Below are 16,301 nucleotides of genomic sequence, written 5' to 3'. Positions count from 1 at the left end.
ATATTTGATCTATGTTATTGGTATTGCTGATATGTGTGACCATTAATGGATTTAGTTTTGAATATATATTATAAAGACCATTCTAATCCTATACTGATTGTATCGATGGACCATATTATTTTGAGATATTTAAATCATGATAGCAAAAGTTCGTACACACTAAAGTTTCATCTATGTATGATTATTCAAAAATATATGTGGTTCAAGTGGAGATTGTTACTAATTTCTATTTAGTGGACTCACATATTAATATTATACATAGATATGCTATCTCTAAAGAAGCTCAATTTATGATTTAATTAATTATTAAAGTTTTTGGGCCTAAAAGTAATTAACTATTTGTATGGGTTTAATTGAAATTATAGGAATCCCACAAACTTTTTCTAAAGTTTGATGAAAACTTATAGAAAAATGTACCTTTCATGAAAAGACACCTTTCCTTAAAAGGTACCTTTTCAACTGAAAATCCACGTAGGAAATTATATAAGGATTGGTCCCTAAGTCAGATATAACGTTTATCTTCTTTACTACCCGATCTTTGAAAAGAAATAAACTGAGAGCAATATCAAGACCATTACTTGAGAGAACATCTCCATTGGTAATTAATTAATTATATATATATATATATATATTACTCTAATTAATTAGTGACTAAATAGAATTGAAAGGCGTTATAAAGTTATATTACTACTATTTAAAGTTCTTTGTAATGTTTGCATGGGATTTAAATTTGGTTTTGCTTTTCTAGGATTGTGACTGATATTTCTGGTTCTACTGATGCCTGTTTTTGGTAAGAAAATTCAATTGACTATTTCGTTAACATGGTATCTTGAAAGATAAGTATTTCCCAGTTTCAATTTATTTGTAGTACTTTTATCTTTACTCCACCATCATCATCAACAACAATAACAACAACAAACCCAGTATATTCCCACATAGTGGGGTCTGAGGGGGGTAGAATGTACGCAGTCCATATCACTACCTCCAAAGAAGTAGAGACTTATATCTTTACACCATTTCAAAAAAATATTTGTATTTTTATTGATAACTCCTTAATTTTAATTTTTCACATGACATGTTTAAAATCACAAAATTAAAGTATACTTTTATACATTTGATATATATTAAGTTTAAGAGAACAATCTTCAAAAATCATCTTTACTTTCTTAAACTTCATGTCAAATTAAGCCAGACAAATAAATTAAAAAAGATGAAATAATTAGTACTAATAGGTAAATCTTGTTGATTAGGTGTATGACCTCTCGTATAAAAGAGTTGAGTTGTTAGAAAGGGTAAAATTTATTTATTTAATTATGTTATTAATATGTTCCTCTCATCTAGGACTTACTCTTTTGATGGCATACAGTTTTACTACTCATAATGGATAACGTCGACGACAGTACAACCTAGAATTTTTTTTCTACATTAATATCATGTTGAAGTATGTCCATCTCATCTAATAGTTTTAGTCATGGAACACATACTTTTATTTTCTTAATTATTTCTTCAGTAAATTTGTGTAGTGACCCTTCAAGTTATTTTCCATATTTATGTTTATATTCACCGTTTGAGCTTCTCTATAGCTGCCCCAAGTCATTTATGACTTGCTGGGACCGACGGTATGGTTACCGGGCAGTTCATTTGGTTTTTAGAGCCAATTCTCTATTAGAAGTCTTAACTGGTTCCAAATAGCTATCGAGTGAAAACTTTATTGAAACGATCTCGGATGCAAATTCGAACTATGCCAGCAGATCTAAAATATCAATTTTAGTCTAGGTAGACCTTTGATTCGGGTTCCAATGCACCCAAGCTCATTTCGAGATATTGAGCAGAATTTTAAAAAATGAAACTATAGGTGTGGGTCCCATTTTTTGCCGAAATAATCTCGGATAAAAGTTTTGATGATTCCAATGAATTTGAAATGTGATTTAAACTCAAATTTCACTATTGGATCATATATTTTGGATTCTGAATGAGTTTCGAGGGTCAAAAATAAGTTTTTGACTTTACTGGTGGCCCAGACAGTGACTACGGCATCTCCAAAGTTGGTAGGGGTATTTAAGCACCCTATAGGCCGTGTTTTTCACCATTTTGACTCATTTTTGAGAGCCTAAAATCCTAAATAGGTATGATAACTCAAAATTGAGTCTTGTGGGTGTCTAGGGAGCTTGGTAAACATCTTTTATCATGATTATCATCTGAATTAAGGTAAGACTTTATCACTTTATTGGTGAATATCTTAGTTCTTGACCCAAAATCCTAATTTAGCTTAGGAATTGATTTAGCCCTAAATTTGGTTTGTTTTCACCCATTAGTTGAGGGTTATGATTCCTTGGTGATGTATGAGCATTGAGTTGACCTTAAAAATGCAATTTCTGTAGGTGGGACCGACTTGGGGTTTTTTGGTGTCGTTTTTGGACCTGAAGCACAATAGTACAATATGAATATAGTTAGACTCGTATAGATGAGTAAATTATATTTTTAATGTTGTGATGATATTTTGGGGATTTTGAAGCAAAGATGAGCATATGGTGCTTGAAGTGTGATTTTGCAATTTAGCTTTGAGGTAGGCTCCTGTCCACTTTCTTTCATAGATGATGTATGATATGTATTGTGTGTGGATATGAATGTTAGGATTGATTATGAGTTATATATCTTAGCCTTGACTATTGATGTTTTGGGAAATTAGATGATGGTTTTGGACCCGTAAGATAGTATGTTTATAACCTTGTGGACTCCTATTGACTTCTCCCTAGTTTAGATTGAATTGTAGCATGGATTTAATACATTGCTAGGTTATGGATGTGGTTTTAGTGTTGGAATCATGATTAGTATATTTGATCTTATTAGTCTAGTGTGGTATTCTTGGAATAATAATTTGGATAGAATTGACTTAAGTTCCCTTATTTCTAGTTGAAGTTTCTATCTTAGGCTTGCATATGGCATAGTGTACCTAATTAAGGAAATTGAGGTTTAGAAATGGGATTGTCCGACCTACTTAGGCCTAGTATTGTGTTAGTCATTGTGAAATTAATTGTAGATATTAGACATAGTTGAGACTAGTAAACCTTAGTATAAGGTTACTTTGTGACTCAGTATATTGTAATGATGTTCCTTGGATTGTGACTTATGAGTTGTAGTTATGTTGTTTCTTATAAAAATGATGTGATAAAATGGGCCCATAGAGATATTATTTCCTCTTAGACTTGATACTTGGCCTATAAAGATTTTATTTCCTCTTAGACTTGATACTTGGCTCATAGAGATGCCATTTCCTCTTAGACTTGATATTTGGCCCATGGAGATATCGTTTTCTCTTAGACATGACATTGGGTCCTTAGAGATGATTTTTCTCTTAGATGCGATGTTGGGCCTATAGAGATGCTACCTCTGTTTAGATATGATAGTTGGACTAATGAGGTGATATTCTTTATCGTCATGATAAATGACCTTTATATATGAAATGACTTATAGTGGTATCATGCTTATTGATATTATGCCTCCTATGTAAGAGATGGTTATATGCTTATTGATATTATACCTCATATATGCAAGATACCTCCTAGATGTAAGATGATTAGAGATATGCTATGACATATAAATGTGATTATAGAGATGAGTTCCAGATATGTATATGGGCCAAAGGTCGTGATGATGATATTGTTATTATTTCAGACATATTATTTAGCCGAGGGCCGATAGATGATATCAGTTGGACATCCAGGAAGTGTTTATCCTTGTTAAGGATGTGGCTACAATTCATGAATATATATATATATATATATATATGTATACATATACACATCTCTCCGGTATGGGATGAAGGAAGGTGTGGTATGACGCTTATGATTTAACTGATTAAATACTGGTGATGGCATGCATAGATTTGATACATTTATGATTATTATATCAGTTATTGATGTGATTATAGCTGAATGCAATCTTATGACTGTTCTTCCTAATTATGGTATAAGCTACGTGGTAACTAGTTGTCTATTAGGTGACTATAGTACTTGATGCTTAGAATTCTAAATATATTAGTTAATAATCCTTGCTTAGTAATATGGTAGCTAAAAACTAGGGTTGATACGTGGTGATGAAGTTGGGTCTATTGATGGTAGTGATATGTGGCTATTGATAACAAGTTATAATGCCAATTAGTTGTTAAGTGAGGATAATGTGGTAAACATTGCTAAGTGTTAAGGGATGCTAGTGATAATGATGCCTAGTTACTGATGCTGACTAGATAATAACGAGGACTAGTTAATAATGAGGATTAGTTGGTAAACAATATTAGCTATTGATTGGTGTTAGTTAATAAAAGATGTTTAGTTGATAAATGATGAATAGTGAATAGATGGCGATTATGGTTTAATGGTGAACCTTGACTAGACGTTAGGTTTGGCTAATTATTGATTAATGGTTAGTTGCTATTTCATGATTAATGATTATGTGAAGAATCAATTATATTGATAACTAGATATCATGTGTTGACTAGTAAATTAGCGGTATAATAATGAGTCATGGCTAGTTAATCATGAGCAGATAGAATATAATGATAAGATAGTTATCTTTGCGATTTTATGATTATGGTTTTGAGTATATCGGCTTGCGTCTATTCACCTATTATATGCCTATATTTATGTGTTGATAGTTACGATGATATATTGATACCTGGCAAGGCCAGAGAATATTGTGATAACATCTTGATACCCAAAAAGACTAGAGGATATTATGATGATATTGATACCCGATTCGAGTCCAGAGAATACTATTGAGATGATATTGATACCCGGCAAGGCCGAAGGATATTGTGATGATATTGATACCGAAGTTTGGAGGATACTATTGAGATGATATTGATTCTCGACAAGGCCAGAGGTTGATTACGAAGATGATGGTCCTGATGAGGAAAGTTATTATGAGTTGTGATATTGATGGTATACTGTATATTCATTTTTGTATGCACATCTCCTATCACCAGTATGCACCTATATTTATCAGCCAGTATGGGACGGTTTCATAGATACGGGTGAAGAATATGTTTTGTGTTGTTGTATATTGATTGAACCTTTTGGGCCTGGGGCAGTGGGGGTACGCATAGGCTCTTCTAGATATTTGGTTATCCGGAGTAGTCAGTTATGAACATTGTTATTGATATTGTTATTAGCATTGTTATGATCATTATTATGGATAGCTATGACAAATTGGTCATTGATCCGGTATTGGGATTTGAGGTATGTCTTTGGCCTCTCCTTTCTTATGATGCATTATTATGCATGACTATTTCATGTCTAGCCATGTGGATTAGAAACCCTGAGCATGATAGTATTTAAATCATGATAGTATTATAATGAGGTCTAAAATGAGAACATGATGATCTAGGTTATGTTTGAGAAGACCTCCTATTTATATGTATTAATATATATATATATATATATATATATATATATATATATAGCTATAAGAAGCCATTGTACTACCGGATATCCCTTCCTTCGTTGTTCATATTGTATAGTTGTTCCTTCGCCTTGTATATTATAATATACCTTTCTTTCACTCTTTATTTGTATATTGACCTGGGATATCCGGTATAGCATTGGCAGATATTGAATATAGCTAGATAGTTCACCTTGATATTTCCTTAGTCCTATTATGTTAGACTCTTGGATATCAATAGGATAGTCGTCCCTTGTTATTCTCATTGACTTATTACATGATTTCTATTCTATTAATATGCTGTATATATCTACTTTATCTTTAGAGATCAGTTGGCATTTGCTTACTGAGTACCATTCATTTGGTACTCATACTACACCTCTGCAGCCTGCAGATCATAGTACGAATTATCGCGATTGATGTGTGCATCGTGCGGATATAACACCTCGAGATCATATCCCGAGACATCACATGGTACTTATGACCCTGAAGGACCACAGCTAACCCTTTACTGATATTTGTACCTGTATACTGCATAATATCGGAAATAAATGTGAAAACTAGCTATAAGGTTCAATACATCTATGAATACTCATAATACAGAAAATTGAATACTAATACGTCCCTATAAAAATCCTCTAAACTGTTTGAACTGTGGAGTTGATGGCACATGTCCCCAACTAACTCCGTCAACTGAAAATAAACAAAGTCTGAAACAATAATAGTAAACTAAGACTCGTCCTCGAAAGAAGAGGACTTATTGCTAGTGCTGCTGACTGGGACTGAACTATTGAAGATACTCTGGATCCTATGCCTCTGAACCTATGGTGTCAAATAAAACACCATAGCGCAAATGCATTAGTGCAGGAATGTACTGAGTATGTAGACGGGGTAGGTTAATGCAAAGGTTCATGCATACACCTGCAATTGTGGATGACTTTATAGAGAAGGATGACTATATCTGACAGTCCTGATTTCTGATGATAGATACTGGAACTACAACTGTGGAAAGTAATTACTTAACCGACATGCCCCAACCTACCAGAGGTAGGGTCCAACCTGTGATCCCAGTTAAAAGGGTGTCAATATCGTGCCACGGGTAAAGACCTCTCTGGTCAAGCCTCTCTGACAGGATGACCCTCGCAAGAAGTCGGCTTGAGGCAATATAATAGTCAAACCTCTCTGATTGTGACAACCTCTACTAATGGGAGACTCCTACATCCTGCACTAGCTACGCAGTTCTGGAGTTCAGGGATTGCTCCTAACAACTCGGCCTCTCTGACGGGAGATCCGTCATCCCTTTCCTCGCTTGGTGCTAGCTTCTACTCCCAACTGAAACACTCTAAACTGAAATCTTGACTGAGCACAACAGAACTAAATTTGATACTGATCATGTTTCTCAAAAGATCTGACTGATAATGCAAAGCTTGATTAGATTACTCGAATCACTTCTGAGATTAGAATTGAATCACTTGAATACTATTAGATCTGAGCTGATTATAGGACAGAGGCTAGATTACTAGCGATACAAAGATGACAGAGATAACTGAGATTACTGAGCTTTCTTAAGTTCTACACTTTTTTGAAGTTACAGAGTTCTATAGTTCATTGAGTTCTAAGAATCATGGCTTGATTGGAGTTATCGAGAAACTGACACGGGCTCTAGACAACAGCTCGATTGTCGGGTATAAATACCTCCAGGACTCGATAGCGTAAAAGTAAAGCATAATCATTCATTCATCATCACAATCATTCATGCATCGTCACAAGCGTTCATTAAGATATCACCTCAAGTATAAGGATCGCAAACCTCTATTCTTCACCACAATTACTACAGAGTCACTTTAAGCATTTAGAAATCATCAACATATACTAGCGTAGAGAAAACATGCTGTTAGATTATACCCCATTCAAGAAGGTCTTACATTAAGTTATTCATACCAATATCAGTCTTGACACCTGTTTGGGCATCACATGTCTTGGGGAAACTTCATACTATCATGTCACAACTTACTTACTAACTACTTGACATGTATTAAAAACATAGCATATATCAAAGAGCACATAATCGGGGAATTTACTACCATCATAGCTCGACTTGTTCACTAGGGTCTTTCAACAATCACTAGACATGACTGATTTTACACCTACTTGGGGATTTCATACTATCTTGGCATATTTCACTCACTAAGGCATTTTATCAAACTCTAGGCATGCATGGACTAGCTCACAATTTGGAGTTTCATATTCAATATACTATAATGGCTCTTATGTTTCACCTAAGCTCTTTATCAAACCTATGGAGAACATTCTTCACTTATTCAACCATTTCTACACCCAAAAGTCATGACACATCACATGAAAAAACAACTTCAAGAGGGTCTATCACAAACATCACATGAATTCCACATACTAGGGTCAAAGCTCATAAATTTTGTAGGAACACATAAATCAAAACTCAACAACACATTAAACACCAATTTCAACTCATACAAATCATTAACAACTCATAAACATAAAAATATTTTAGTTTTAAAAAGGGTTCTTGATCTTCTTAGATGAAAGGGACCCAAGAATCAACTTCTACATACCTTAGCCTTTGAAATTGGATGAATCCTAATACTTGAGACTCTATCTGCATTTGTAATAAATAATCCTTGAAGCCCACTCTATGAGAAACTTGATTTTTGAAGAAACCTTGAAGAATTTATGGATGATTTTTTGGAGGATTAAGGTTCTTGATAAAACCCTAGAGAGTCATTCTTGAGAGAATTGGAAGAGAAAAATGATGAATTTAGGGTTTGAATGAGGGTTCTCATATTTATAGAGGCTCACGAAAGGTCAGAAATGACCAAAATATCCTTGCAAAAACGTCTCTAAATTGTTGAAAAAAATAGCTGACGATATTCGTGACAGACCGTCAGACCCGTGATAGGCCATCACGAAATGTAGTAAAAAAAGGTCAAATTTTTTATTTTCTACCTAAGTCTGAAGAAATCGTCAGAAATGTCATCAGAAAAATATGACGACGTTGTCAGAAATGTCGTCAGAAACGTGACAGCCATCAGAAACATCGTCACCCTTTTTCAGATTGACATGCTGGAGTAAAATGGGCATAATTCTTTGCTCCGATATCAGTTTTTGAAGAAATTGGTATCTTTAGAAAAATAATTCAAAGAGATTTTATTTGATATATAGTAGGTCCTCTAATTCGATATATACAAGGAGTAATAGTCGATTAAAGTTGACCTAAATTTTGATAGTCACTAAAATTTGAACGATTGGAAAGTTTTTAACTCGACCATGAGTTAGGGGGCCTCTATGATCTTAATTCATGCTCAAATAAATTCCCACACAATTCAAAGTATTTCATACTTGGGAGGATATTTCTGAAACATTTTAACTTGGATTTTCGTTTTACCAAATACGCTCTAAGTCTCAGAATGGAAGAGGATTTTGCGGGACATTACATTATCTCCCCCTTGAGAACATTCGTTCTTGAATGTCACTTGATAGACTGAGAATACGGATCAACAGAACTTACTCAAGAAATGGAAACATCTCAGATCAGGAATATGCAACTGGAATAACTGACATATAGAGTTCTCATACTAGGCATGCATATCTGATGCATGGAATACTCGACTGATTATACTCATAGCTAAATTCCCATAATACACATGCATATCTGATGCATGGACTCATAACTGGGATGATCTCATGAATATACGACTGAACACACGCTGACAAGCTGAACTCTTTCTACTAAATATGCATATCTAATACATGAATGTTCGGCTAAGCTCACTTTTGAAAGCATGACTTGACAATGCGACAATGATTGATGCTAACTTCATAAAGTAAATTTGAACATGCATCAGGATGAATCTAATGGAATGCAACATCATAATACTATAGGGTATCTCCCCCTTGGGACTCTATGTCCCTCTAAACACATTTCGCTGAAATACTGGAGCGGTGCGCGGGGCACCTACAGACTGGGTCGTAATTGATCGATCAAGATCAAAAACTCATGCATGACTCATGATAACATATAAGATCAAAATGGGAGAAAAGGATCTATCAATGCATGTCATAAAGATGAAGGGATCATAACATACCTGGGTCTACTTTTGGGAATCCTTCCCGATCAAGGTGATCCTGAAACGCATAAAGTCGACCCCTTTGAGTCATCTCTCTACATTCTCACCTTCTATGGCTTGGCTCACCACATGCAAAACATACATCACTACCGGCTCTACACACACCTTGTTAGCACCTACCACACTCTCCACAATGCGGATGGGTACGAACACCACTAGCACTACTCTGGGCTTTGGAGCTTGGCGCTTCCTCAGATCTGACACCCCCAAACACAGGTGCAAGTACACTAGCTGAAGATGGAGATGGAACTAAAAATCTTTGACCATACTGAGAACTACTACCACCTTGAGACCCTGACTGCAAGAAACCACGACTATCTGTCTTGCCTCTCTTACTCACTCTCTTTCTTTCTTTCATTTTATCTGCCTCAATTGGTTGTGCATGAATCATTAGCCTAGAAAGATCCATATCTCCATTGATCATGGCATCTCTACACTCTTTCAACACATAACTCGACACCCCAGACAAAAACTTACTCATACTCGCTCTAGGGTCAGCTACCACGTCGGGAACATACTTAGCTAATTGGTTAACCTTAAGACAATACTCTTTCATGGTCATGGAACCTTGCCTTAGGTTCATGAACTATTCTACCTTAGCCTCTCTCCTATAGCGGGAAAAACCTATCTAGAAAGGCACTCTAAAACTCTAACCAAGTCATGGGAGCTGTATTTTCCCCTCTACTTTTCTCCCATATCACTGCCCAATCATGAGCAATATCTTTCAACCTATAAAATGCTAACTGAACACTCTCCTCCTCAGAAACATTCATAATATGGGTGATCTTCTTCACCTCCTCTAGAAACAACTGTGGATCCTTACCTACTACTGACCCAAATAATTCAGGCGAGTTCATTTTCGTGAAGCTTCTAATCCTGGCTGCAGTAGAATTCCCATCTTGCTGAGGAGGGACTGCATCCTGACGGTTGCTATGAACATTAGTCATACTTGGGTTAGCACCTGGAAAGTGGCCTAAAACTCTATATATGACACACTCTCATTCTTAGGATCTACTGGCTGAGGGGGAAGATCATCGACCCCACAGACAAAATCTCTACGAGGAGGCATACTCTGTAAATGAAAGAATGAAGTGGATTAGACTGAGGATCAACTTGAGCTCATGCTCATTCGCACGAAACGATCACTGAAAGAAGGGAAACTACTCCTAAGAACATCATGTAGCCTCTTGTACATAAATGTGGCATTCTACACACCCATGCACAAGACTCTACTAGATGTGGGTTTTCAGACTCCTTGGGATACTCTTGAACCTTAGGCTCTGATACCAAGCTTGTAACGCCCCGAGATCCCATCCCAAGATGTCACAATATGCTTATGACCCCAAAGGACCACAACCAACCCTTTACTAATATCTATATTTGTATACTGCATAATATCAGAAATAAATGTGAAAACTAGCGATAAGGTTCAATACATCTATGAATACTCATAATACAGAAAATAGAATACTAATACATCCGTTTGAAAAGCCTCTAAACTGACTGAACTGTGGAGTTGATAGGACATGTCCCCAACTAACTCCATCAACTGAAAATAAACAAAGTCTGAAACAATAATAGTAAACTGAGACTCGTCCTCGAAAGAAGAGGACTTACTACTACTGCTGCTGACTGGGACTGAATTATTGAGGATACTCTGGATCCTATGCCTCTGAAATTATGGTGTCAAATAAAATACCATAACGCAAATACGTCAGTACAGAAATGTACTGAGTATGTAGACAGGGTAGACTAATGCAAGGGTTCATGTATGCACAATATCTAAACTGAATAATCATGAAAATAATGCATGAGAACACATACATGAATGCATAGAACATGAACACAATCATCGCAACTCTAGATACTGAAACTCGAATACCACTTTACTGAAATTGAACTTACTACTGAAACTAAGATACTGAATCACTGAATCATCTGATATTGATAACTGAGGATCTGGATGTGCTTACATCAAGCACTGAACTTTGAGCTTATTACTTTCGACTGACAGAATTAGAGATCAACTTTTCTAACAGATTATTTTGAAAACTATTATCAATGATAATAAGTATGATCATGTCCAAATCTGACAACAAGAATACTCAATAGAATAAAGGATCTGAGATGGAGATCAAGCCGATCTGATGGGAGATCTCTAGATATAATAATAAGAATACTCAACACAGTCTGAGATTGAGATCAAGCCTATCTGATGGAAGATCTCTAGATATGATAATAAGAATCTGTATATGAGACCAAGCCTATCTGACGGGATGGTCCATGAATCAATGGAACTATTTGAGTTCTTTATAGAGATGGATTACTGTATCTGACAGTCCTGATTTCTAAAGATAGATACTGAAACTACAACTGTGGGAAGTAATTACTTAATCAACATACCCCAACTTGGTCACTAGGGTCTTTTAACAACCACTAGACATGACCGATTTTACACCTACTTGGGGATTTCATGCTATCTTGGCACATTTCACTCACGAAGGCATTTTATTAAACACTAGGCATGCATGGACTAGCTCACAATTTGGAGTTTCATATTCAACATACTATAATGGCTCTTATGTTTCACCTAAGCTCTTTATCAAACCTATGGGGAACATTCTTCACTTATTCAACCATTTCTACACCCTAAAGTCATGAACAGATCACATGGAAAAACAACTTCAAGAGGATCTATCATAAACATCACATGAATTCCACATACTAGGGTCAAAGCTCATAAATTTTGTAGGAACACATAAATCAAAACTCAACAACACATTAAACACCAATTTCAACTCATACAAATCATTAACTCATAAAAATAAAAATCTTTTAATTTTAAAAAGGGTTCTTGAGCTTCTTAGATAAAAGGGACTCAAGAATCAACGTCTACATACCTTAACCTTTAAAATTGGATGAATCCTAATACTTGAGACTCTATCTGCACTTGTAATAAATAATCCTTGAAGCCCAAACTATGAGAAACTTGATTCTTGAAGAAACCTTGAAGAATTTATAGATGATTTTTTGGAGGATTAAGGTTCTTGATAAAACCCTAGATAGATATTCTTGAGAGAATTAGAAGAGAAAAATGATGAATTTAGAGTTTGAATGAGGGTTCTCATATTTATAGAGGCTCAAAAAAGGTCAAAAATGACCAAAATATCCTTGCAAAAATGTCTCTAAATTGCTGAAAAAAATAGATGACGACATCCGTGACAGGCCGTCAGACCCGTGATAGGCCGTCATGAAATGTTGTCAAAAAAAGGTCAAATTTTTTTTTTTTGCCTAAGGCTGACGAAATCGTCAGAAATGTCATCAAAAAAATGTGACGAGGTCGTCAGAAATGTCGTCAGAAACGTGACAGGCCGTCAGAAACATCCTTACCCTTTTCCAGATTGACATGCTGGAGTAAAATGGGTATAACTCTTTGCTCAGATATCGGTTTTTGATGAAATTGATATCGTTGGAAAGGTAATTCAAATATATTTCATTTGATATATAGTAGGTCCTCTAATTAGATATATACAAGGATTAATGGTCGATTGTAGTTGACCTAAATTTTTACAGTCACTAAAATTTGAACGATAGAAAAATTTTCAACTCGACCATGATTTAGGGGACCTCTATGATCTTAATTCATGATCAAATAGATTTCCACATGATTCAAAGTATTTCATACTTGGGAGGATATTTCTAAAATATTTTGACTCGGATTTTTGCTTTACCAAATACGCTCTACGGCTCAGAATAGAAGAGGATTTTGCGGGGCATTACAGTGGAGTAGCCCTGATTCGGAGACTTAAAGTGACCTTCTTCCGTTCGGAGTGTTACTTATCTCTCTCTTATGTATTAGACTAGCCTCGAAGTTGTATTTAGAGGTAAGTTAAATCAGTGTATTTCTCCTTGATATATCACTTTTGTACTCCTATTATGTTTAGAAGCTCTTGTACTGATACCACAAGATTTTGGGATTCATCGATGTATTGATCTTTATTTCATGTATTCTGCAGTATTTTTCTTATGTTATTGAGTAGTCTGTTACTATCCGTTTCGGACTACAGGTTGGCTTGCATTCTGATGGGTTATGGTAGGTGCCATCATGACCTGAAAAGTTGGGTCGTGAAAATTTGACACATATAAATTCAAATCATACAAGAAAAAAGATAGTGAGTACGAGAGCTAGAAGCCAATGATTAAAATTCACCGTTATGTATTCTATTGTACAAGCAAAATAAAGGAAGGCAAATAGTGAAACCACCAGCAACAAGGGAAAATTTAACACTTGAAGATTTGCAGCAGAGAGTGGATTGGGTTGTAAGAATATTACATATTAATGACTCATATCTTTTTGGTAAGAAATTTACCTTATCTCCCAAGTAAAGTAATAAATCAGTCCATTAATTTTCATCTAAGTTATGCATATATAGTATTCCATTGATGGAAAGAAATAACTATAAAATTCCCTAAGTTTAAAGTTATTTACCTAAGAATCTCTAGCCTACCTATAAATACGCATGTGACTCCATTAGTCTAGCATACATTTGATAGGCATAGGCTAGAAGATTCTAAGGTCTCTTCTCTACCTCTATCTTATTAAAGTTTTGACATAGGGTTCTCCACAACACTTGAACAATGATGGTTGAAGGTATGTTCCTATTAATTTTTTCGTTGTGCATTGGCTCTGTGTATGTGTTAAAATTTGCATTGGCTCTGTGTATGTGTTAAAATTTAACATGTGGTATCAAAATCAACTTTTACTATGTTGTTTAGTGTTTTGTTATATTCACAAATAGTTCATTGTACGAATCTGTTCAATGAGTTCTCACTATTCACTTAAGATAATGACTTATGGAGTATAACTTGTCTCATTAATCTACTTTGTGAATATGCTATAGTTACTTGAAATATTTTCTTTGAGTTTGTAATTAATTATCTCTAAGTGCAACCATGCTTAAATCAATATAGTTATTGGATTAGCCATGGTTTGTCAATTATGCTTAAGAATCGGTATTTATGAGATTCATTTTGATGGTTATTATTTCATAGCTTATGTATGTGTATCCTTGTTTTGCAGTTAAAACAACTTTTCCTACCACTCTATTTAACAAAAAATGCTCGAATTATGTCTGAAGACAACTTTACTAAATGGAAGGAGAAAGTCCTTCTCACTTTAGGGTGTTTGGATATGAATCTGACATTTCATGTGGAAGAACTACCTAAGCCCACAGAATCAAGTACACCAGAGGCTAAGGCATCTTATGAGTGGTGAAGCAATCTAATCGCTTGAGCTTAATGCTCATACAGGATCGTATAAGCTAAAGCATTAGGGGTTCTACCCCCTTACAAAAACAATGTCAAAGCTTATATGAAGGCAATTGATGAACAATTTATAAGCTCTGACAAGACATTGGCCAGTACCCTTATGAAGAGGCTCTTAAGTATGACATTTAATAAAAGTCATACAGTGCGTAAGCACATTATGAAGATTAGAGATATTGTTGTTGAACTCAAGTCACTTGAGGTTGATATGTCTGCATCATTTCTTATGCCTTTTATTCTCAACTCTCTTCCTATGAAATATGGTTTAGTCAAGATATGTTACCACATATATAAAGATAAATGGTCAATAAGTGAACTCTTGACTATGTGTGTGCAAGAAGAGGAGAGATTGAAATATGAGACACTCAAAAATGTTAATTTAGTGACTCATGATAAGAAAAATGCAATAAAGGGTAAAAGTGTTCCTATAAAGAAGAACAATCTTGACAAAGCCACTTGCCGTTTCTGTAGAAAGAAGAGACACTAAAAGAAAGATTGCATCAAATACAAGAAATAGCCCTAGAATAAAGGTAATCTTACCTTTCTATGTTATGAATCTAATTTCATTAAAGTTTCAGCTAATACATGGTTAATTAATTATGGTTTTGTAACTCATATTACCAAAACCATATAGGATTTTCTAACTCCAAGAAAATCGATAGAAAGTGAATAAAATATTTTTTCTAACAATAGGACTTCATCACACGTGGAAGGAATAGGAACTTATAAGCTCATTTAATAGATGATTTTCAATTAGATTTAGAAAATACTTTTTATGTTGCATCGCATTCTAGAAATTTAATTTCCCTTTCTAGACTATCAATAGCTGGTTATGATTTTAATTTTTATTTGTCTACAATTAAACTTTTGAAAATCTTTTATTTGTATGAAAAATTATTTAAATTTGAGATAGCCCCCATGATTGAATGTAATGTCATAGCTCTGTATGATAAAGAAATTGTCACTAAGCTAAGTATTATAAATAAGAATGCATTAAGTCTTTGGCACTAGATATTGGGACATATCTCTATTGAAGAAATCAAAAGGTTAGTTAATGATGGAGTCATTGGAGCTCCTAATTTTTCTAACTTTGGAACTTGTGTGGACTGCATAAAAGGTAAGCAGATCAACAAATCCACTAAAGGTGCTAAAAAGAGTGCTCAATTTCTTGAGATCAGACATACAGATATTTGTGGACCTTTTCCTACCCCTTGCTTGAATAGTGAGATATATTTTATCTTATTTATTGTTGACTATTCAAGATATTTGTATCTCTATCTTTTGTTTAATAAATTAGAAGCACTTGATGCTTTTAAAATTTTTAAAATAGAAGTAGAGAAACAAACTTGAGCTCAGATCAAAATTGTAAGGTCT

The 16,301-nt window shown here is 34.7% G+C and overlaps 1 pseudogene; it reads left to right on the top strand.

Moving 5' to 3' along the window:
• LOC107855075 overlaps window positions 1–16,301 on the top strand; it is a 39,263-nt pseudogene that overhangs the window by 13,734 nt on the left and 9,228 nt on the right.

Source organism: Capsicum annuum, chromosome 1, assembly GCF_002878395.1.
Source record: "Capsicum annuum cultivar UCD-10X-F1 chromosome 1, UCD10Xv1.1, whole genome shotgun sequence".
NCBI lineage: Eukaryota > Viridiplantae > Streptophyta > Magnoliopsida > Solanales > Solanaceae > Capsicum > Capsicum annuum.
Note: the sequence above shows the minus strand (reverse complement) of the source record. Positions and strands in the feature narration are given on the sequence as shown.